Genomic DNA, 22,051 nt, shown 5'->3' with positions numbered 1-22,051 from the left:
ATATACACACACACACACCCACATATATATATATATATATATATATATATATATATATATTTACACACACACAATAGCAATATTAGTTTTGTACTTATTCAGCAAATAGCAATACAGTACACGACAGTGATAATGACACACCAGATCAGTGACTGCTGTTTAGCAGTCCTCATGGATAAGTCACTTATTTACCTCATTGAGGAGTAATGCATACCTTTCAATTTCCCTGATTTCAATGGCCTTTCCTGATTTTGCCTCATAATTTTTCTCTGTCCTTTATATAAAAAGTAATGGTCGAGAAGGCACACTGACAACTACCTCAGGGAATGAGCCTGATGCCCAGTCAAGAAGTAGGCATGAAAAAGTCCAAGAAAATTAGACAAAGCATCCAATAAAGTGAAAAACAGGCATGATTCTTGGATGGAATATATAAAGAGAACACCATGGAAAGATTGATCAGAAAGGGAGATAAGCATTCGTTTAAGACAGTGGAGACAGACTGACCAACAGGAGATGGAAAAAAAAAAAAAACTAACCGAGATGGAGAACAAAGAGATGAGAGAATTTAAAATATGACAATATCTTAGAAGGAGCCGAAGGGAAAAACTGCTTAAAGTTTGTGGAAGAGAAGCTCAGCAAAAGGACAGGAACTCCATCTGAGAAGATTACATTAGATGTGGTATCATCAGCTTACTTGCAAAGACTGATATTCATGAAGATACAAACCTATCAACTGAAGTAGCAGCTTTTTAGAAAAGTTCCAGGGGAAAGGTAAATGTCAGGAAACAAGTAATCACAGACCAAGAATATTAACTGGGCATGAGACAGAGTAGGAAAAAAAATTACCACAGATTAAATCTTAATCTTAAAGACTTGCAAAGTTTAAAAGTACCTTACCTAGCAAACTAGAGAATTTTCCTTAAGACTGGAGGAAAGACTTTTGCGGTACCAGATGAGGCCATGGTGGACATAGAATGACATAAGAAATTTCATCAAGGACATGGTCAAGTTGATAGTCGAGACAAATATACAGGAGGGAACTGTCCGAAGAAGGTGCAATAGAAAGCTGGCCAGCAAAGCCTTTTCTATTATTCCATAAGAAAATGTTAAACAAGAAAAGTGAAATGAAGAAGAGCTCCAAAAAAGTAAGGGTCAGTCTGTGTCCAGAAGAGGAACAAAGAAGAAAGAATGGACAAATTCACCCTGAGCAATAAACAATCACTTCTGAACATGACGGAAGGGGAGACCAATAATTTCCTTGCTACTGAAATTTGTGTACACTGATGGTAGCACACAAACAGAAGCTGGAACCGTAATTTACTTGCTTAAATATGTTAATTTACTTGCTTAAATATGTAGCAGGTTACAAAAGACCTATCAAACCGGCTCATCCAGAGTATAGCAGGTAAAGGAAGAGATACTGACATTTCTCCCCTAGTGAAGAAAACCCTACACAGAACGGGGGAAGTGATGGCTGTAAACCAGCACAAGAACGTCCCTTAAATACAAATACTTTAATTACATAATTAGGTCAATCAACACTCGTTAACAAAGGTTTGTTCTGCGTTGGCAGTGAATGCGAAATGCAATTAAAATAAAATAAAATTGAAATGCTAGTAAAAACGGTAACCAAGAGTTTTAACCCATGTGTCACTTAATTATAAGATTTTAAAAATTTTTTGTTCATACAACAAATCCTCACACTAATATAAACATATTGTATAGATTTGTTTTTATATCACAAAACAATTTTAAATAAATTGTGTAGTTGTGAATTGATGTACTAAACATGATTATAAATAGTGTTAATTATTAAATATGATAAATATATATATAATAAATATTAAATAATAAATATTAAATAAACTAAGTGAACCTTATTGTTAAAATTTTATTTTTGTTTTTATATTTATATTAATATTACATTCAATTTTAAGCAAATTTTGTTTTAATGGTGTTTAACAAAAATAAGTTAAATAGTAATACATTAACATAGTAACATATACCAATAATTATTAAATACAATGAATATGTAAATAAAATGAATAAAACGTGTTAAAAATGGGAATAAGGATATTATTTGACAAATTTGTAACAAATAGTTTTGATGATTAAAGAAATATGTAAATACATATTGTGCATTTAGATGGTAAATCTCTAGTTACGTAACTACTTTTGTGTGTATGTGTGATAATTGTACAAATGGATGAAAGAGCTGTAAGGAACATATGTATATAGAAAAAATGTATAAAATGTATGTAAGGAAAATATGTAAAACATTGTAGGTGTGTGGTTAACTACTAAATAATTTGTGATTTTAACTTCAATATACTTGTAATGGAGACTTGGTCGTTGATACCAGGCCACTTATTGGCGTTTAATCTTAATTGCCAAATACATTCTTTGGCTTCCAAAAGGGTCTTAATGGTATCAACGACCAAGTCTCCATTACAAGTATATTGAAGTTAAAATCACAAATTATTTAGTAGTTAACCACACACCTACAATGTTTTACATATTTTCCTTACATACATTTTATACATTTTTTCTATATACATATGTTCCTTACAGCTCTTTCATCCATTTGTACAATTATCACACATACACACAAAAGTAGTTACGTAACTAGAGATTTACCATCTAAATGCACAATATGTATTTACATATTTCTTTAATCATCAAAACTATTTGTTACAAATTTGTCAAATAATATCCTTATTCCCATTTTTAACACGTTTTATTCATTTTATTTACATATTCATTGTATTTAATAATTATTGGTATATGTTACTATGTTAATGTATTACTATTTAACTTATTTTTGTTAAACACCATTAAAACAAAATTTGCTTAAAATTGAATGTAATATTAATATAAATATAAAAACAAAAATAAAATTTTAACAATAAGGTTCACTTAGTTTATTTAATATTTATTATTTAATATTTATTATATATATATTTATCATATTTAATAATTAACACTATTTATAATCATGTTTAGTACATCAATTCACAACTACACAATTTATTTAAAATTGTTTTGTGATATAAAAACAAATCTATACAATATGTTTATATTAGTGTGAGGATTTGTTGTATGAACAAAAAATTTTTAAAATCTTATAATTAAGTGACACATGGGTTAAAACTCTTGGTTACCGTTTTTACTAGCATTTCAATTTTATTTTATTTTAATTGCATTTCGCATTCACTGCCAACGCAGAACAAACCTTTGTTAACGAGTGTTGATTGACCTAATTATGTAATTAAAGTATTTGTATTTAAGGGACGTTCTAGGCTAATATATTTTGTACTCTGATGATGCCCTAACTTGGAAGGGTGAAAGCGCTTAGTACTGCTGTTCATAACTGTTTTTACTGTTTTCGTTGTGGTCCAGTTTTATTCGAAATAAAGAAGATTGTGCACCAAACTCTAGGAGTCAAGGTTCTGATTGTTGCTGTAAACCAGCACAAGAAACAGGGGAACTAATGTTACTATAATTGTACAATGCTCATTTCTGTGTCATGTTTGTGATATTGCTGTAATGACAAAAATGGAAATCAAATAATATTACTTAATTCTGAAACTCTGCGGGAAGGGCTGAAGATGGGAAGTTCGAAGGACGGATTACTCAACAGGAAGCACAGCAAGATCATTGGTGTGTGATGAGTAAATGCGTGCCACCACGAAATGCTTAAAGCCTAACAATCTGCATCAAGACATAAGGAGAGGTTAAAGATGGAAGGGTAAAGACTGCAGAAGGAAACTAGTGAGAAAATAATGGAAACATACAATGAGAGTTTACAATAAAACCCTAAATGATTGGAAAGCATGAAGTAATACAGAACGAGTAAGCAATAAAAACAAAATGTAGTTTCATGAGAAGAAGAATAAAAAGGAAATAATAAAGTAGACCTGTGAGAGATGAAAGAGAAGAGTTAAACTATGACACTGGTCTGTTGGGAGGGGTACTGTAAAAGGAGAGAACAAGCAGTTTAAGTGTATCAACGAGACCGGTAGCTTGATATATTAAAAAGAAAGATGTCAGAAATAAGACGGGGTTGTATATAGTTAAAAGATTAGTCTTAGAGTGGAAGACAGATCAGTTGTATGATGCTAAGAAGGTAACTGGAGGAATGTGTATACAGTTTGGTATTTGATTCTGAACGGAAATGAAAAGTAGTCTATTAAACAGCATGAGCAAAACTTGAGATAGAAAGGGAAAGAAATTAAATACTTGCCTGGTAAATATTACTAAACAGTAATAATTAGTAAATGAAAGGCAGGAAAGTAAAAAGAGAGACTTGGAATGTGAATGGTCTACTGGAAAACAAGGGTAAAATACTGGGTTATATTAAGCAAAGAAAAGAAGCAAGAAATCCACTTGAATGATAAAGCAACATGATGAATTATTAAAAAGTATTTTTAAAGAGGGATATTATCATGCAAAGGCTGTGGAATATAGAAATAGGGGGTAATAACCTTACTAAATAAAGAAATACCACTTAATGTAAAGGAAACAAGACCTTTTCAATGGGGACATAGTTATTAATGAGTGAATTAGAGATTTTGAAATAAAGACAAGTTGTTTACACATACAGCATTTTGTTAACACTACAGCCCACTACACTTACAGCATAATTTCAAGACTGATCCAAGGTTACCCTCCCTAACTAGGTTCCCTATGGTACAACTAAGGGGGGGGGGTTGCAGTAGGGAGAGGCAGCTTATCACCCCACCTCTGCTGCAGCTCTAACATGTCCCCACCCTATTCCCCTTTTGGCCTATGCCTCCTGATGTGATGTCACCAGCCTCCATCAGGGACGGTCACAGCAGCTGCCCACAGAACCACTTAGCCCTACACGTGGTAAAAGGAGGTGTCCGACAGACCGGGCATTGGGCTTTCGGCAGAGAGCCACAGGATGTTGGAAAAAAAAAATCAACCCCCCACTCTAAGATAGATATATATATATATATATATATATATATAAATAAAAAGACAAGAAAAGAGTGACTGTAGGTGGTATCTGCACATATTAGGAAATGGTTCTTTTTCCTCAGCACGTGGAACCTCCATTTAATGTCTCATCCTAATAGCAGCAGCCATGGCATGCTGCAGGAGCACCCCCCCCCAAGGACTAGGTGTGAGGATAGACCACATACCCATAACAGCTTTGAGAGAAGAAAGCAGAGTGTCCCCTCCTTGACGTGGCATTAAGATATCAGTCTCTGCTTCTGGGGTCCCACCTCCTTATCAGAACTCACCCTGGTCTGGCAGAGAAAGCCATACACTCTAGCTATGGAAAGAAAACTCAGATGGATGTAGAAAGTGCTACTGAGGAAAAAAGCAGGGTTTTTTTTTTTTTTTAATGAGAGGACTGCAGACAAACAACCCTGGTTCTCCCTTTAAAGGATGACTTACCTCTAAATATAGTTTGCCAAGGCCATTCTCCAAATATATAAAAAAAAAAAGATGAATAAATTCATTTAGAAAATATAAGTGTTATATTAGTTAAAGACAGTAAGCCCAGAAACCCTGAGGAGAAACTTAATTTCCACTAATTAACCCCCTAATATCAATCTTTCAGTAAACACAGACAGCAGGTGACTATAGGTACAGACAGCAAGAAACTACCCAATAAACAGGAAGCTTTAAGTTCACCTTGTCTAGCCTTTTAAGTGCCTTAACATTATACGTTTTCTTTCATAACTTCCTTTCCCTGTACCCTTTCTTCTACCTGTCCAGTGCCCTTCCAAATGCCTGTGTAAATTTCACCTTCACTACCTATTCTAGTAGTTCATTCCAAGGTTCTACTACCCTCTCTACAAAAAAGGACTACTGGAGTTCCAAGAAATAGTTAGCCCCTATAATCTGATGCCTGTGCCCCCCCTCTTTCCTTCTCTGTCCCTCCTGTTCAGTGACCCCTGTATCTCACAGACATGTACTCCCCTAATTCCCATCTCTTCTTGTCTTAAGTGAGAAGAGCCTCCAGCTCCTCTAGTTTCTGGTTATATTCCTTTCCTTACATCCCACATAATCTTTCCAGTACATTTCTTCTGCTGTCCTCACAACAGCCCAACATCCTTTCCTTTATAAGGCTTCTAAGCTGTAGACAGTACTTTGTTCTATCCAAAGCCCTGCAGAGTGGAATTCCTTATATTTTTACTTCTGGAATTTATGCCATTTAGGATACATCTCATCATTCTGTTTGCTGCTATCACTGCCCTCTCATTCTATACCCAGTGGTCCAGTCCAGGTGTGATCAACACCCCAAGACACTTTCTGCTCTGCTGCCATCAATGGTACTCTTCCTATCCAATACTTCACACAATGGCGGTTGTGGAGTAATGGCAGTGCTTTGCATTTGCAATGAACCTCGACTGCTAACTATCCATCCACTTATACAGCCTTTCCAAATCCTTTTCTAGCATCTTCCATCATTCAATGCAGCTATCTTTGTGTTACTGACAAGCATTGTGACCCTCTTCTGTATTCCCTCAAATACATCCATGGCAACACAGTGAAGAATAATGGGACCAGGGGACAAACTACTGTGATATTCCTCCAGTCAATTTCTTAACTTCAGTTAGTGCCCCTCTCACCAGAATCCACTGTGTCTTACATTCAAATCTTGCAGCTACCCAGTTACTCAATCTTGGACACACTTCCACCATCTTCTTTTTCTTATGTCAAAAAGCTTTGCTGAAATCTACACAGACTACATCTACTGGTACTCATTTGTCAAGTTCACCTGTAACAAAGTCATAAAAACTGGATCAGGTTTATCAACCACTCTTTCTGGCCATGAAACCCATGTAGGCTGCTGTCTTGCAAATAGTTGCCATCTAGAAATGCTATAAACCTTTTCCTCAGGACTCCCTCAATGCCCTTCCCTGCCACTGTTGTTAATCTACAGGCCACAAGTTCTTTGACTTTCTTCTTCATTACCCCTTTATACAAATGCACCACAACCGCCGTCTTCCAGACATTTGGCACTTTTACAGTAGCCAGTGATTTGCAGACTTCTTTCAGGGAGTCTGCAAATACATTAGCCAGACTTCTGAGGAATATAGGATGCAGCCCATCTGGTTTTCATACTTTATCCCTTCTATGGCCAACCAATGCCCTCTGGAGAAGCTCTTCACTCTCTGCCCTGGGATCTCTTCACCGTTCTCTCCCTTCTGCCTTGCATCATTCCCAGTATGACACTCCTCTTGTTTTTGTGAAGCCTGAAGGAAAGCATTAGTCCCACACCTCTACTACCCTCCCCACACATCTTCTGTGATCTCCCTACCACCTTTGCTCTACCTTGTCAGCTCTGTCTCCTACTTCTTTCTTTCTGCTATATATCTAACAAGGCAGTTGCTAATCTTATTGGTCCCGTCTGCCAACTCCCTCTAGCCTTTGCTGCTGCTAACATATTTGTTGCCATTATGGTCTTTCTAGTATTTTGGCTTCAACACCTCTTATTCCCTCCTTTTCATCTGTCTAATGACCTGTATTTGCCCTAATTGATAGACTTACATTCCTATGTAGTCACATCAGTTTGTTTTTGTTTGCTTTGCCTCTCCCACACCCGTGTCTATAACCCTGAGTATTCCATCCCTGACCCCCTTGCCCAGATCGACAAATCAATTAAGAGGCTGCAAGACTGTAGTCACTAACTCAATAAACTTTTTCGGCTTAGTACTCCCCTTTGAAATGTATATTCCCCCACAGATGGCAGCTACATCTCCACATGTGGACAACAATATACTCTGTTCTGAAACAGTACAATGGCCTCATATGATATTCTGTGTTGCGGATTCTTATTCTAACTGCTCAAGTACATATCAGAAACCACTTTAAAATGAGGCTAACAGATCATCAACTCCTAACAGTAGAGACACAATCACTAGGTTTCAAAGAGACCACTGCTCCACACCCTAGGCTGGAGCTTCAGATTCTGTCCATTAAAATTATGATAAGAGACACCTACGGCAGAACTTGAGATCCATCTTAACTGAATAAGTTTTAATGCAAAGAATACTTACAAAACCCTCTTTCTGTTCCTAGTGGAATGGGAAAAAAAGGACAAAGGAAAGGCACTAGTACTACCTGTTCTTGTAGAATTTTCCATAGCACATGACTACAAGCACTCTGAAACTTCATAATGAATCAGTTAGGATTAAAGAACTCCCACTACCCCTCATGGGAATGCATAAGACAAAGAACATGTCCATTATTTCATGGTCTGGAGAGAATTCACACCGTTCTTCCTGAACGAGAGATTCAACTAGTAGCCACAGTTTCTTCTTAAGTATTTTGGCATAAACGCTTTTAGACACGTTGAGGAGTGTGATCACCCTACAGGAAACGCAGAAAAAACACACATTCCAGGCTCTTACAATGATAAGGATCACAACTACAGCCTCCAGTCCAGAGAGATCATACAAAACGAGGAAACAGAGTATCAATGTACTTTCCTGAACCAGATCTCAGATGACATGCCTTATCATTTAGCTTTTAAAATAAAAATCTTGGTCAAAGTCCCGTAGTACAGCTTTAAAGTGTGCTCTTCAACTTGGAATAAATCCAGAGATAAACTGTACTCACACAGCAACAAATTCATATTAGCCATGCTACTCCAGCTACATCCAATACTTTACTAGATCAGTCAAAATCTTACCCATATTTGCAGCTTAACATTACACTCTACCCACATCATAGTTTTCAACTACAGTAATGGGCCCGTAATTCACCCCAATGTTCCCTGGCACTGTCTCCTGAAAGGAAGGCATGCCACAATGTTAAAAAGTACTCAATGTTCCTTTCACTTCATTACAATCTCTGAGGTAGCAGTCAATACTTCGCCATCCTTGGTCAGCACAGTTAAGTCAGGTCCTACATTCCATTCATCGGACACCAAATGGGTTACCAGAACCTCTCTGTGATACTCTCATGAAAACGAAATGTATTTTATAGACATTAAATCATTTGCTTTATGCCTTGCCATTCAATAACATACTACCGGGGGTGAACATGGGCTGCTCAAACAGCAACAGGCAAAAAATGTGAAGCTTCATCTTACATCTTTCCAACCATAATATACTTTTTATGCACTCACAGTCAAAAACTAACTTACTTCTTTGATCGCTGCAAAAAATGAAATAGTCTGTAAAGAAAAAAATACTGAGACTTGCACTGAAGCACTAGCCCACTTCCTTAGCTCAAATTTTAGATATGGCCAGATAGAGGACTGCAGAAGTAACAGAGGACCACAATATGACTGCTGCAAATACTTATGATTAACCCTTACCAGCCAGTCGTATTAGGCTAAAGGTCTGTAGGTAAATTTCCTTTGGTCACCCATTTTCTCTCTCTGCATAGTGTCTCTGTTTTACTGCAAGCAAAAAAAAAAAAACATCAAAAATCTATTGGCTATAACTCTCAAATCTATGATATTAACTGAAAATATTTTATGTTGTAAAATATGCGACAAAACTTTTAGGGTTTACACACATCACAAAATACACAATATTACAATTAAACAGAGGAAACACTTTTATATAGTATGTAATGAAAAGCACGTGTCATTTAAATAATGATTTTTTTTTTTTTTTGTCCCATATGCTCACAATACAGTTAAAGGCATTTGTATTACTAGCAAGTGCTCCCATACCAGGAAGTTTATTAATTTATTTTAAATAAGATCGCAATGAGAAACATATACATGATACGACCAAAATGGAACAGCATAAGTGTACACTGACTATCTACTGTGCTGACACGAAAAAAAAAACTATCACTATACATAAAAAAAAAAATAAATCATCAATTCACTTCATCACAAAGTTATTCTTGTACAGCAACAGCTCCAGCACATATATTCACTTTTCTCGGTGGAATAAATACCGTGCTGACGGGCAGTGGTAAATAATCAAAAGTGAAACTTGTTAAAAACCCTCATAGTTCTAAAAGACAATCTATTTACAGCTAAATGGGAGAAGGGGGAAGCCAGACACAGAACAACCGGACCATATAAAGCTACAACCCATATTGCACTCAGATTAGAAAGAAAACATCACATGATTTCAAATACTGCTATCTCGCTTTCTTAAACCAAAAATATTGTTTGGTATTAGTAAATACAAACGTATTATTATTTCTATTCAGAGTACCAGGCAGTAAATCCTGCTCCACCCTAAGTCACTGACAGTTCATGTCCGAGCTTTTCCTTCGCATGCAAACACAGGCAACCTTTGTGTTATTTAATAAAGTATGTCAAAACAGTCCTGTATGCCCAAAAGTGTCACCAAGATTATACCTTTTATTGGAATGTATTTATCTCCCTCTCGGGGGCCCTCTTGATACTTAGAAGGACTCAAGAGGAAAGAAAAAAAATCGACGCTTGATTATGATGTCACGGAAGGAGAGCTTTGGGTGCCATGAATTGCAAAGCAAAAAGGCGTGTTCTCTTTAGAGAATTGTCAAACTTAGGAATGAGCTGCTTTTGAAAAATGCCCGATCGTTGTTTGCCCGCAAGATTCGTAATACTATTATTAGAATTGATTGCACTTTAGTCATAGTTAACGTGGCTTCCTTATTTTTAAATGTGTTATGTGTGGCTGCTGTCAGCAAAGCTGTTTTCGATATGACAGAAATATAATACCAACTCTTTCAATCAGCAGAGATGTAGTAGTTAAACATTTTACTGCAAAGATTTCGGCCTCTCAACTCGAGAATATGGGAAAAAAGACACACGATAAATGGATGACCTTGTCTTCAAGTATGGGCAATGAAATTTCATCTCAGTATTAGGTAACAACATAATGAGTGGAAGAATCATTGAGCGAAGATCTGCACTGTGTAAAAAGTGAAAAGTACTGCAAAAATGAACAATGAAAATTGATTTTGGAGTTGTAAAAATATATGAAGGGTTTATAAAAGGCTAATTGTGTATTACAGCTTGTAATTATTTGTTAAATATTGCTTATTTTTTCAATAAAAATGGCAGTCCTGCTGAATATTCATTCTTCTACTTTCTGAAAAAAGATAACGGGAAATGATTACTACCCCAAAGTAAATTACTAGACTGTGGTCATCATCATGTAATATGCACAACGCATTTCAATAAAGTAAATGCAAACAATGCATTTTCTTATTTTGAATGTATAAATGCCAAGAATGTACAGATTTTTCCTCATATTTTTGGGGTGTTCCTCCTAAAATCTGTACTTTTCTGGCAAATAGCTGAGGATTAAGGTCATTAAATAATGACAAACATTTGAGTTTAAGACTCCACATCCTTCAGAAAATCCATGCTAATGCAAAACCTATTATTCTATCAACTTTCTAAGTGTGTAAGAGCAATATTTGAAATCTGTTCCTATTTGTCCCCCTATAATTTTAGGCTTTGCCCAGATTTTTTGCTCTAAGAGGTTGAGAGGTATTGCCAGCACAGACTTTCAACTTTTAAACTCTAAAGCCCTAAGACATTTACATTTCATACTAAACTCTCATGAAAAAAAAAAACCACATAATTTTTTTTCAGATATGATTTTTATTGGTTTTGCAAGGTTTATAAACAAAAACAAACAACAGAAATGCAAAAACAATTTATACAAAATATAGATCATTGCTATGCAGATAAGTAATAATATTGTGAATAAAGATATGCACTATAACTCACAAAAACAGTAAAACTAGGAAAAGAAATGCAAATGAAAATAACTACTAACTATGGTAAAACTTCTACATTAAGGATAGAAGGTAATATAGAAACCCCCTTATATTATCTGGTGTGATACAAGATAGGATAGTTATCATTAGTTAATAGGAAAATTTAGAATGGTTGGGGGAATGTGGATGTCTTACCTATATGTAAAGTGAAAGAGAGAAAAAAGGGGGTGTACTGCTAGACTAACACTATATACACTGTACATCATGGATGCCATCATCAGTGAAAAGAGGAACAGCTCAGAATTGTGTTTAAAGGTATAGTGTAGTCAGTAATCCTCTATTAAGGGACTGAAAAGTTGGAAAATAAAGGTCTTCACAGGTTGTACATATAATAGTGTATATTATATGATAATTACTTTGCTTGAATTAAGTCAAAGAGATTGCACCAATAGTTCTGGAAATAGTCTTTTTTTACTGCTAGAGCAAAGTTTGTGTGCAGATAACTACTTAGTTGCCATTGTTTTGAAATTCTCCCAAGAGATTGCCGAGGGGTTTACCCAGTTCTTAGCTATAAATTATTTGCCAAGAGCACACATAATGATTAGGCTGTGTTTACCAACACCAGTTAAATCTTTAGGAGTTATATTCAGGATTGTTGTTTGCCAGGATAATGTAGTCTTCTCATAACCCATTTTTTCCCCAATTGGATTCTGAGGGAGCACCATAGTTTGTATATATTTTTACAACTACAAAAAATGCGGAGTATGCCTGCATACTGGAGGGAACAGAAAGGACAGGCTAGATTTTTGTTGTACCCAAATTTTAATAGGATTGCTGGAGTGTAGTATGAGTTATTATTAATCATAAGCTGGATATAAATTAAATTTTTAAAGGGGGTAAGATTTAGGGTATTCGGTATTGCTTCATACTTGGACTTAGTAGGGATTTCACCATGCATGTCATCCCAGTATTTGGAGTATAGAAGCAATTGTTATTATTTGATATTGATTAAAAGCTTGTATGCATGAGAAAAATTTTGTTTCTAAGGGAAAGTGTTTTGATAATTGAATGTGTTAGGGTTACTTATTTTTCCTTTGTTTTAGTGTTAGCAAGTTTTTGTTTTATTAAGGAGTTTAGTTGTCCTAACATGGGGTCATATCTATTTGGAGCCCTGAAGTGTTCTTTGACTGCAGTAAAGTTTGTTAGATGGTAAAATTGCCATACCATGGCATTTTTAATAATGGGAAAGTTGGATAGGGCTATCATTTTATTACTGATTTTAATATTTGGGTTTAGGTGAATTGGTTAAAGAAAAAAGAGTATCCTGAAGACTGAGAGAGCACAGCAGTGCTTGAAAAATGTTTATTTTGTTTTTTAATGCAGGTAGAAGTTTAGACTTGTGCTCATTATCAGGCGTTAAATATGGGATAGACTGTGGGTTTAGTTTGATTGAGTGTATATATTTGTGCCAGATTTTAACCCAGGTTGGGGTCCATGTATCTACAGATGGTTCATAGCTCGCTATTTGGATTAAGCGGCTTGCATTTATTACGTTGTAGTAAAGATTAAAGTCGGGGAGGCTCAGTCCACCTTTCTCTTTTGGGAGTATTAGTTTTTTGTAGGACATTCTAGTTGATTTAGAGAACCAAAGGAATTTTGAGATGGTGGTTTCTATTTTATTGAAAAAGTTTTGGGATAGACTTAAGTTTATGGAGTTTAGATGAAATAATATCCTAGGTAAAATGTTCATTTTGACAATAACAGTTTTTGACAGTAGGGATAAATTGATGTTTTTCCATCTGGAGAGGTCATTGTTTATTTGATCCCAGACTTTAATCAAATTTGCTTTCATCAAATCTTGATGTGTGTGCATAAAGATTATTCCTAGGTATTTGATGGTATATTTGACTGGTATGTCAATAGGATTCTAGGTGGTTGTGAGGATTTAATGGAAAGACAGAAGATTTTGAAGAATTTAGCTTGTAATTAACAGCAGCAGAGAAGAGACTTATTGATTTACGAATTTTGTGTAAATCACTATTCGGGAACTCAAAATAAATATTTAAATCTTCTGCAAATGCTGAGTATTTTATCGCTATGTTAAAAACTCTGGGTATGTGATGATACATTTTTTGGCTGAAAAGAAATAGGAGAGGTTCAAGATAAATGTTAAAGAGATATGGTGAAAGGGGGCAACCCTGTCTAGTTCCATTAGTGATTTTAATAGGGTGGGACATTGTTTTATTAATATATAGAGAGGTAGTAGCATTATTATAGAGCATTTTATAATGTTAATAATATATTCAGGAAAGTTGAAATATTGCATAGTTAAATATAGAAAATTTAAGGCCACGTTGTTGAAGTCTTTAGTGGTGTCTAGCATGAGTGCGTATCTTGGTTGGTTGTCATTTTTTAGAAATAACATTGTTGTGTCTAAAATGAGGGTATTGTCACAAAGTTTTCTTTGTTTCATGAACCCTAATTGTTCGGGGGGGGGGGGGATAACTGAAGCCAGGACTTTCTGCATTCTACTTGCTAGGATAGACATCAGAATTTTAATATCTATATTAATGAAAGCAATGGGTCTGTAATTAAGAGGATTATGCTTGTCGGAATTAGGTTTCAAGATGATGATTGTTTTAGAGTTGTTCATATATTTATCAGTAATCCCCTTAAGGATGATGTAGTTGTACAGGTTAAGAAGAATTCTGATAAGTTGGTCATCGAGAGTTTGGTAAATTCACTTGTAAATCCATCTGGGCCTGGCGCCTTGTTGGGTTTGAGCTTTTTAACAATTAACTAACTTTATTTCGTTCAGTGAGATGGGACTAGCTAATAGGTTTTATTGTGTGTGACTTAGTTTGGGAAAGGATAGCTCATCTAGGAGTTCTTTATAGATGTCATTATGAGTTTGATTTTTGGGGTTATATATTTCACAAAAAATATCTGTGAAGGAGTTTATAATGTTAGAGTTACTATATAGGGATTTCTCTTTGTAGTGTATTTCTGATTTATAATTTGGGACATCTTCTATGTTTATTAGTTTAGCCAGTGTTCTGGAGGGGGTTTGTGCCCATTTCAAATATCTATGTGGGAGTCTTAGTTCGGCTAAGGATTGGTTTTGTTGATGAAAGGAGTACATTTTTTTGGGGTCTCGTGAAGTTTACTTTCTAGGTCTAGAGAATATTTATTTTGGAGTTGTAAATCAATCTTCTTGTACTCATTGGTGAGGTCAGTGGTATGTCTGTTTCTTCTTTTTATAAAAGGACACCTTTTGAATAAGTATCCCTCTGATAACAGCCTTGGCAGCAGCCCATTGAACATCAAAGGGGATGGAACACATGGAGGATTCACGTTCAAACTGTTTAAGATATTGGTTAATTTAATTTATAAAATCATCTTTTTTAAGGATATTAGTATTTAATGTCCAGGTGGAACTGCTGCCACAGCCCTTATGGTGCTGTGCTAGGTTGGTATTCAGAGATACATTAGAGTGGTCTGAAATAGATCTTGCTTCAAGGGCAAAATTATTAATTTTATTTGAAAAGACATCTGAAATTAGAAAAAAGTAAATTCTAGACCAGACTTTATGAGATGCTGAGAAGTAAGTGTACTTGGCTGCTCTCTCATGATCAAATATTTGGAACGGATCGATTAAATTGAAGTTATCAGGTCATGAATAGATGCAGTTAGTTGGGGGGGTTGTTTCCTGTTTTTATTTGAGCTATCGCTCGAGGGGTCGATAAGTGCATTCCAGTCACCTCCTATAATAAAGAAATGATTGGTAATTGTGGTAATAGGCATTGTATTTCTACTTAATGCCTTGTAATAATCCCGTAACATTGCTGTTTAATGCTAATTTATAATGAAAATTGTATAATATGTTGCAGCTTTTCTCCCCGGGCCTCCACTGAAAAAGGGCTCTTCAGCTCAGTCGGACAATCCCAGTCAACAAATGTAACATAAATAAATAAATTGTGAATTTCGTAAACAAATAAATGCTGGTTTGTGCATGGTCTATACATGTTTAGGAATGGTATAGGGCAGTTTAATTGGAGGTAAGAACAGGTAAATAGACACCACCGGCCGTTGGGGTCTGATTTAGTGGTAATGATTTCCCCAAGGAAGGTTTTTTAATTAAGATGGCAGTGCCTTTTAATGAAAGGCGGTTTCCAACTAATATCTGTCTGATCCAGTTTTTTTTCCTATCATTGTCCCATTGGTCATTTGTCAGGTGTGTCTCTTGTAACTAGAAAATGTTAGATTTGTTTTGGTAAATTAGGTGCATAATCATTTTTTCTTATTTTCATGAAGACCATTTATATTCCAAGAGTTAACTTTAATCAGTGTGTTTTAGGATTTAAGTGTAAAATAGTAATGTTCGAGTGATTTAGTGAAAGTGAATTGTTGAGACTTGTCATGATACTAATTCTAGTGTTAGTTGATGTCCTATTAAGTGAAGAAGTTAGTTTGAGTAACATGGCATCCATGAACCCTACCACAATCCTAGTACCTAACCACAAATCTCCCTGAAATGATCATATACAATATATATAGGAATGTATATTACATGTTCAAAGACTATTTTGCGTGCATAAAATAGCATTATAAAGTAGCAGGGAGAAAAGCATAAAAATCCCGATATTCCAAGTGTAGGCAAGAATTAGACTACCCACCCTCTTGCTGCTCCATGAAGGTTTAGTTTAACCTGAGATTGAGTAATACAAATGGTATCATAGCTCTGAATAATATATGTTGGAAATTTTTCATTTATACTGACAAACATACACTAGTCAGGTATTTACATCGAACTAGTTAGAAGTTTAAGGCAGTCATCTATAGCATGGGATACATGTACGTTAGTTCCTTGTTTAACACTAAAACCTGACCAGGGTGTGATTAGTTACTGTACTTGCCCTTCCTCTAAGGGACAGGAATAAGGAAGAAAGAATAATTAACCTGCTTTGGCATTAGAGTATGCTTTTTTACGCTTATGAACTTGCTGGGTATAATATTCACGTATCTAGTCTATTACAATATCCTTCTTAAATATAATCAGTATAGAGTTTTCCTCCTTCCTACAAATTGAATATTAGAGATGAGTGGGGAGGGTAACACTGGTTTGTAGTTATAATTTGTTAAGCCAAAGGAAGAAAACACCATCAAAGGAGAACATATAACATTTACATCATTTTGTAACATATCGCCTACGTAAAAAGGAATAGCAACATGCTTAATATTTAAAACATTTAAGCAAAAATATTACGTTAGATTGCTCCTAAAGCATGTTATATTAAGGAAAATGCAACCATAAAAACAATCCAGTGCAGTAAACAATGAGATCAAGCATGGGTGTAAGTAGGTGCGTGTGTAAGAGTACAAGTGCGTTAGCTCACAACAATATATAGACATCCATTGATTGCCCTAAGTACAGACAAAATATGTACTGCCCTCTATTTGACATACTTTAGACCATATTATTATCTTCTATAGTAAGGTAATTGCTTGAATAAATCAGTAGTTGTGATTGCTGAGAAATAAGTGGTGTGTGGAAAGGAGGTAGTTTTTGCAGTACGCCCTAGCAAAGTGATAGGCAGCTGCTGCACAGTAAAAGTGAAAGTTGTTTTTTTATTATGCTTCCCTCTAACCAGCTTTATGTATCTGGAGCATTTAATTAGCAACAGAACAGTGCATAAGTGCGGGGGGGACATTAATAGATCTGTTTTATACATATGTGTAAGTGCTTTGTGGAACACTGTACGAAAAGAGACACATGCAAAATACTTTATAAACCACAGTACTTCTCAAATTGAGAGTCATAGAGTGTCTAATAACTTCAGAAATAGCTATTTTGGATATAATAGCTTAATTCTGATTGCATCAGCGACCAACTCAGTCCCAGTAATGGATTTCTTCATTTTCGGTGACCTCCCGACCTCGTGACATCATCCATCGACATTCCCACTAAATTCTGGGTAATGGAATGTTGCAATGCCTCTGAAAGCCAACGAAAAGGCTTGCAGAGTAAAGGCAAGGCCCCAGGAAAGCCTCGGGGGGACTCCTACTACCAGGAATAAGCAGGCCTATGCACCTTTACCGCATCGTAGACGGGAAATATAATCTAGGATGGCCGGGAAGCCAAAGAAATGCTTAGATGCACTCCATATAAGTAAATTTGTAGTTAGAGCTGATTTCTGACCAAAAAAAAAAAAAGTGTTAGCTTGCTTTGCATCAAGTTAAGGAAGCATTCAGACTGTTAGGTAAAATGTATTGTGATTTAGTTTTTAAGTGCCATTTAGTGAGCTTTGACAGTTTAGTTACCTTTTGCTATTTATTTTGATCCATATTTAGTTACTCTGACAGGAAACTTTATTTTAACAAGCATTTTGGTGCCATGTTAGTCAGAGCTTATTTTTGGAACTCATTGCTTAAAGTCTTTTAAAGATACCAATGCAAAGAGCTTAATTACTTGGTTAATTTGCTTTTCTTTCAACTGATTTACTGCTCGGGTGGTTCACTGAAAGCTCTCAGAAATGCTTTTTTTGCTTCATCTACTGTTTGCATTAGATATTTTTGGTCGTTGTGGTAGAAGGAAAGAGTAGCCGGATACCTCATTTGGAAATGAGCTTTCTTTTTAATTAGATACGCACAGAAAGGAGCCAAAGCATGCCTGTGAACCTTAATGGGCTGTGGCAGGTCCTGAGAAACAGTAATTTTATGCCCTCTCCATGAAATAGTGCCTTTCTTTTTTTGCAGCCATAAGAATTGTATTTGTACGAGCAGCATTTAGCAACCTGGCATATATTTGTGTAGGAATAGCTTCTTCTTGTGTTCTGCATAATGCTTTGTGAGCCCTTTCAATTACAGTAAAGCTTGTCTGAGAAGCTTTTTATGTCATCTTGAAGAGGTTGCAGGGCTGATTTGATGTCCTCCACTGTAATTGCAGGTTCCCCTTTAATTTTGGAGGGTCCTTTGTTAGATTCCTGTAGTGGTTTATTAGTTTTCTGTCTCTTGGTTATTATATCCTTCTCAGGGGAAACTATATGAGATAGTTTGATCTTAGATGTTAAAGTTTCCATAGATTCTTGCTGAGTAGTCATCTTCGGCAAAATTTCTTTTTATAATTAAATGAGACCAGTGCTGTATGATTAGAACACCTTTTCTTTTGCTCTCCCTATTTCAGGATTTAGTTTTTGGAAAGAGGTCTGTCACCGTGCGGCTGCAGCTATACATTCAGAGTCTGTAGTGGTAAGCACAGGATAAATCCAGGTAAAAATGCTGTTCAGTTTCAAAATGTTGTTGATTACCTTTTCTTTGTTTGTCAGTTGATCAGTATTTTCACTTTGATGTGAAGTTTGACGCCAGATGCGGACTATATTAAGCGGATGAAATTTGCTGTTGTAGGAGCAGCAGAAAGTGTGTGCTCAGTGCTCGATGGCCATCTTGGAATCCAAACATTTTCACATCATGCACACGGAAAATTTTACTTGGGAAGGAATCCACTACAGCCACCAATGTATATAAAACTGCATGGAAAACTGAAAGCCTTGGAACCAGAAGTTTCTGTTACTGCAAGTGCAATTGCAAAAAAAAAAAAAAAAAAATAGGGAAGTACAGTGTACAATATTCCTACATATATCACAAGCGAGGAAGGTATATAGGAATGTACTATGTTTAACCTCAAATGTAAAGAGAAAGAAAAGTTATCAGTTTTGACAGAGAAATTTTGTGTGGTTAGTTGAATAAAAATCTATCATTCAAACATTATCTATTCTTTACAAGAAATCAAGAGGACTGCATTAAAATCCCAAGCAAAAGTCTATAAATTCAGTGACTTGCATGAATCATTCATAAGAGATAAAACTGTCTATGACATTAAATATGACCAAGAGGAAAACTGTTGAAAGAATCAGAATTGTCACTAGATAAAGTACTGGATGTGTGCAGGGTAAGTGAAATTACAAGTAAATAGTTGCAAAGGGTTCTTAAGTACCTGAAAGGGTGCAAGATTAAATCTGTAGTAGTAATGGTGAGAACATTAAGTACAGAGTAAAAGGGCAAAAATGAATAAAAAAATGACACCAGGAAACCATGAAGTATTCATCAAAATTGTGCAGAGATGCAGACGTGTAGTTTGAAATAAAGCCAAATATACAAGTATTAAGCATGGCCACTGGCAAAAGAAAAAAAATGCAAAGTGCTTTCTTGAGTCTGTTAACTATGTGGTAGTTAAGAAGCATTTTGCATAAATAAGAAATTAAAAAAAATGTCTTTCACATGATTTTCATGTTAATGAGGATAAAGATGAAAGATACTTGTCTGGAAAGTTACCATATAAGAGCATGAGACAAGGCTAAACAAGCTGTTGGACACATGAAGCTAACTAAGAGTAAATGTCAGATACATGGGCCATATTTAGGTTCATAGGTAGGTACTAGGCTATCTGCCCTAGGGCATTTATAAGCCTAGCCAGAATATGTTGGCTTTCGCCTCCCTTTTAGACTAGATTCCTGAGTCCCTGTCCAGCAGTGCCATAGAAGTTATCCTAGGAGAGAATTTACGATTTCCCATCCACTCATCAAGATTTCTCTTGAAGAGGGTCAGCGAGGGGCTCTGCCTAACATGGTCCGGGACTCTATTGTAGGGCAAGGGAAGCCTCTGGAATATGAATCTATCCCTCCAGCATGTCCTATTTATAGCTGTGCTGAGGTTTAAATCCCTGGAGCATGTAGCTCTAATGGATTTGGTTTTCTTGAGGTGGAGCATGTCCATTAGTTCCGGGTTAGACATGGCCTTGTACGTCAGGCAGAGAATGCCTCTGAGTAGGCAGTAAGCAACTGAGTAGAGCTGAAGTTTCTTTAGTCGAGCTGTATAGGGCAATTGTTTGAGGCCCATGATCCTCTTGGTGAGGTACTTTTGAGGTCTGTCCAGCTGTTGCAGGTGTTGGGTAATGTGCATCCCAAATGGGGCATTGTACTCAATTATAGGCCTGATGAGTAATGAGTAGAGGGGCACAATGACCTCTTGATCTAGATGTGAACCCTTTTGTAATTAGGTGAGCTATATAGAATGTTTTTCTAACCACTTTGGCAATGTGATTGTCAAAGGAGAGGTTACTATCTACTTGGGCCCCCAGATCCCTAATTACTTCTTCCGTACTTAGCGGATTACCTCCTATGTGGTAGTTTGTGGGCACTTTGTTTTTCCCAAAGGGGATGACTCTACATTTTTTGGCATTTAGCTTGAGGCCGTGGTTCTGACACCAGGTATCCGTCTCTGTAAGATCCTTCTTTAGGATGCTTGTGTCAGCCGGAGAGTTGATTATGGCTCCCAGTTTGCAATCATCTGCGAACCTGGTCAGCCACAGTCCTCCCATGCTTGCCTGTACCTCAGAGAAGTATATACTGAACAAGAGGGGTCCCAGGACAGAGCCCTGTGGGACACCACTTGTAACCGGTTTAGAGTCAGACATGGCACCTGCAACTCTGACCATATGAGTTCTATCCCTGAGCCAGTTTGCAACCCACCTTGTGATGAATGGGTTGATATTTAGGCTGGTAAGCTTATTTATGATCCCAGAGTGGGGTATTGTGTTGAAGGCCTTTGCGGGGTCCAAGTAGGCTGTGTGGACTGCCTTTCCCTCATCTATGGCTTTGGTAACTGTTTCGAAGAAGTCAACTAGGTTTAGGAGGCAAGATCTGCCTTTAACAAAACCAAATTGGTTAGGGTCCAGTGTCTGGAGGCTTTCAATGTCTTTGTTTATGAGATCCATCATGATGCACTCCATAGTCTTGCAGACCAGGCTGGTCAGGCTTATAGGGCGATAGTTCCCAGCATCCGTTGTGGTGCCCCCTTTGTGGAGCGGGATTAGCGTTGCTGTACACCACTCTTTGGATACATAACCTGTGGTGAGGCAGAGTTGGAACAGTGAATTTATGTGAGGGTTTAGTTCTTTTTGGAGTTCGTGTAAGATGCAGCCCGGGATGCCATCCGGTCCCATTAATGCTGTGTTTTTTACTTTGGAAAGGGATGCTTTCACCTGTGTGTCTGCGATGTCAGGGGGACTGAAAACTTCTGGGATAGACACAGGTCCTTTTGGGGGGGAGGGGGGGTAAAGTTTGCACTGAACCTGTCCGCCAGGATGTTGGCAATGTCAGTGGGTTCAGTGTACTTTGTGCAATTTTGCACCAGCTCAGAGCAGATTTGGGAGTTACCACCCAGATTCTTGACGTAGCTAAAGAAAGTCTTGTGATTATCTTTAGAATCTTTGGCGATTTTTCTTTTGAAGCTGCCCTTTGATGATTTTATGAGGGATCGAATTTTCTTGCTAGTACTGATCAGGGATGCCTTCCCTTTTTGGGATTTTTCCCTATCATGTAATAGTTTC

General features: G+C 36.5%; 1 protein-coding gene across 1 annotated transcript in view; it reads right to left on the bottom strand.

Moving 5' to 3' along the window:
* The window catches only part of LOC122790489, a gene marked incomplete in the record, with an annotated part of 1,159,925 nt that extends 1,149,508 nt beyond the window's left edge, over positions 1-10,417 (bottom strand). Inside the window, 2 exon segments of the mRNA XM_044058037.1 lie at positions 9,302-9,385; positions 10,310-10,417.
* Positions 10,418-22,051: the final 11,634 nt, after the last annotated feature.

Source organism: Protopterus annectens, chromosome 16.part0 (genome assembly GCF_019279795.1).
Source record: "Protopterus annectens isolate FY-2018-M chromosome 16.part0, PAN1.0, whole genome shotgun sequence".
NCBI classification, from domain to species: domain Eukaryota; kingdom Metazoa; phylum Chordata; order Ceratodontiformes; family Protopteridae; genus Protopterus; species Protopterus annectens.
Note: the sequence above shows the minus strand (reverse complement) of the source record. Positions and strands in the feature narration are given on the sequence as shown.